A 4,110-nucleotide genomic window follows, 5' to 3' on the forward strand; every position below is an offset into this window, starting at 1 on the left:
GGGTATGGGCTTGCTGTGGCTGTCAATGTTGGATAAAAATAGATAATTTCAGATTTGCCCTCCCCTGAAGGGTATGGAGTCTTCATGAACTGGAATGCCTGTCTTTTCTGTTGTGTGTTAATATTTTAAGTGGCTTGAATAAATAGATACTTAAACGTTACAATGCTGAAAAAGAAGGACAATGTCCAAAGGACTATTGCCAAAATGAAATCAATACAAAACATTTAATTACAATATACTATACGTTTCAGAATAAATGAAGAGTTCAGATGTAAAACCCTCTAAATTCGTCTGACCACTTTTCTTTTAAATTACCAGTTTTTTTCAGGCTCCTGTAGATTTGTACTTACAAACCGACATTTCAGACCAGGAAAAGAGTGGTATTTAGCGGGATTTGAAGCAAAATTATTTGATTAATGTATACTATGTGTGGAGAGCATGCACTCACCATTGTTATCTCATTTTTGATGGCGGTGGCGCTTAGAGGCTTTTGCATCTGAACTCTTCATATTTACATTACAGTATAGTAGGCCTGCAGCTTATTAGATTCCTCTGTTAGCCCTATAACCCTATATTGTGAGAAATAACTACACCCTTGACTAAGGAAGAAAAATCAGTAAGTTGTCCATTTCACTTTCCCCAAGACCATTTGAAAGTGAAATAGAGAGCAGGAGGGGTCGTCCTTGTGCAGGCTTCCTTCCTTTTGCCTTCCATTTGAACTGATAGAGCAGGAAGAGAGCCTGCCTTAACAAGAGACCAAGCCTGGGACCTCAGCAGCTGTTAAGCCTGCAAGGGGCAAAGAGCCACGTGGGAGCCTGCAAAAACAGCAGGAAGAGGGCTGTCTAAAAGCAGGTAAACGAGTTGTGCCTCTCTCTCTCTCTCTCTCTCTCTCTCTCTCTCTCTCTCTCTCTCTCTCTCCCTGCCTCCTTCTCCTGCTCCCATCCTAACAGGGCAGCACATCAAATATTTAGACCTCTTTGAACAGCTGCTTTCTAAACAGGATCCAATTTAATCCACTACAGCACCCAGCAGCCAGCCCGTCTAAACCCCCTGAAGCTAAAAGGAGAGAGCAGAGAGTCGGACTGTGTGTAAGGTGTATGTGTATATGTATGTACAAGATATGCACATATGTGAGAAATTTGCATAGTTAAATGTACAGTTAAAACACACAAAAGCACACACACATACACAAGCACATGCATTCATATATCAATACTAACTACTTGACTTTCTTGTTGCTGTTAAAGCAACACCAAAGAACTTTTCCTCTGTCGCACGCACTATTTGTTTATCCAGCACTGGCTTTGGAAATAACAATGTCCACAGACAAGGTAGAATATGTTGCATGATTTTATGAAAGTACAATGTATTGCGACATCAGATGCAAGTCACATTTGTAGTTTCTTGTGTCATTCCATCGAACTACAGATCCGCTACCCGATCTGGCAAACTAACATAGTGCTGTTATAGCCGATAGAGGGCCGCGAAGCGCATGCAGAAGTGTCGTTCACCCTGTTACGAGTTGATGAACCACTGAAACGATTTTGGAAACATTATTTTAAGGTAGAAAAAACTCTTTGGTGTTGCTTTAAAAGCTGCAGCTAAAAGACCTGCATACTACAAAGCATGATATACTGTGGCCTGAGTAGGCAGTTACACTGTGGACTAAGAGATATGAGACAGTAGCCTTAAAGCCTGGGACACAGTGACATAGTGTGGGAATGACACACTCATCATGCAGTAGACTGTAGACCCAGACAATGGTTAGTTTCTCACAGTTCAAATGGGCAGTGCTTGGGCATAGGGTTACCCGTGTCACTAGCGGACAGTCAAGGTGAGATAATTCTATCCTTCTTCTCTTCACAAATTAGGCTCCTCACAAACAGATCATCTGTCTTAGCCTGGAAACCTAATCTGCAGAGTCACTAAAATTGCCCAAGCGCCCGTCCGTACACAACACCACACACACACACACACACACACACACACACACACACACACACACACACACACACACACACACACACACACTCTCTCTCTCTCTCTCTCTCTCTCTCTCTCTTTCTCTTTCCCTCTCTCTCACACACACACACACACACACACAAACACACATGTGACACACATTGTGACAAACAAAAAGTATAAACTACATTCCCTGTATTCATTGTAAAATGTATATTATATATGTAAACATATGTATGTATGTATGTGACCCATGTATTCATAAAGGAGCACAATCCATGCATGTACATTAGTATATCACACTTACACATGATTCCCTGGTGTAAATCACACTTAAACTTTCTTCGCTTTCTTTCCACACACACACTGAGGAGGTCACTCCAGGATGATCCCTCTTCTCTCTGCTGTTGGGTCCGAGTAAGCATATGCTAATTACTGCTCCATTGAATGCTTCCCCCTCTGCCTGAAAAGCACATAGCACACAGCGGTCAGGCAAACACAGTAAATCACAGGATTTAGACGCACACACACACACACACACACACACACACACACACACACACACACACACACACACACACACACACACACACCCGGTGGTGGCGAGGCTTAGTCCATCCTCAGGTCACCATAGATCTCTGTGCCGTTTGATACAAACAGAGCGACACAGCACAATATAACAACTTAACTTCAGTGAGAGCACAAACAAAATACAGAAATGAAAATAAGAGGAACAACCAAAAAGTTATTTGTTACAATTGTTACAACCAATAAAGCAATGTTATTTTATTTTCATGTTAATGTTAATGTAAACTAAGGCTATTACTGCTTCTTAATTATACTTGTTACTTGTAATACTGTATTATGTGAACTATATAAATGTGCAGCACCATGTCAGTTAAATTAAACCCTCAAAACTATTTGTCACAGAGGACATAATGTCCTTTAATATAATGTGAGTTAAGTCTAACATTGAACATAAGGACATAATATGTCAGTGGACAGTGAGATAAGGTTTGTCATGATTAACTCTACTTCCATTCATTGAAAGTCCTCATAACATAAGAACATCGGTTAGGCCTATTATCACATGCAAATACACTGATATGCTACTGAATGCTATATGCACTGAATGCTACTACTCTACTGCTTCTTAATACTTAACAAATTAAACTGTATTATTTAATATATATATAGATTTGCAGCACCATGTCAGTTAAATTAAACCCTCAAAACGTACCTACTGTGCAATGACAGATGACATAATGTCCTTTAAGGTCACCCAGACTGGGTCACTTTACAGACACTGCCCTCTAGTGGCGCATCAGTACTGCTGCACATAATATCTTGGGTGTTCAGTCTTGAACATTGAACATGAGGACATATACTAGTGGCGTATCAGTGCTGCTGCACATAATATCTTGGGTGTTACGTCTTGAACATTGAACATGAGGACATACACTAGTGGCGTATCAGTGCTGCTGCACATAATATCTTGGGTGTTACGTCTTGAACATTCAACATGAGGACATAATATGTCAGTGAACAGTGAGATAAGGTTTGTCAGGGAATACCTAAATGATTAACTACTTCATAACTCCATAAAACATTTGGCATTAGAACATAGGTTAGGCCTATTATCACATGCAAATACACTGATAAAATCTTTTCTCTATTCAGACTGCACTTTCATTATCACTATAGTACTGTAGTGATAATGATAATGAAAGTGGTATATACATGAAGAGTTTGGTTCCAAAACCCCATATCCACCATTTTAATGAATTTTCATAAATCATTTGTTTACATTTTGATATTGTTATTTCAGTAGAACTGTAATTGGGTATTGTTATTTAATTTATCTTTACTCAATCAAAACAACACAACTGCAATTTGATTAACATTACCTGAAATACACAATTAGCCTGACTTTTTAATGTTTTACGGAGCGTTTTGGAACCAAACTCTTCATATATAAGTGCACTGTGAAAAGAAAACTCAGTTTAAAATAGGACATTGCTATTGCTATCATAAGTTAATTTCCCCAGTCAATCAGAATAGCTTCTATATATTATCAATATGAGTATCAGCACCCATCTCACGTACAGCATACACACATAGATGGAAAGAAAAGCCCCCACAAAATCG

Source organism: Alosa alosa, chromosome 2, assembly GCF_017589495.1.
Source record: "Alosa alosa isolate M-15738 ecotype Scorff River chromosome 2, AALO_Geno_1.1, whole genome shotgun sequence".
In the NCBI taxonomy this organism is placed as follows: domain Eukaryota; kingdom Metazoa; phylum Chordata; class Actinopteri; order Clupeiformes; family Clupeidae; genus Alosa; species Alosa alosa.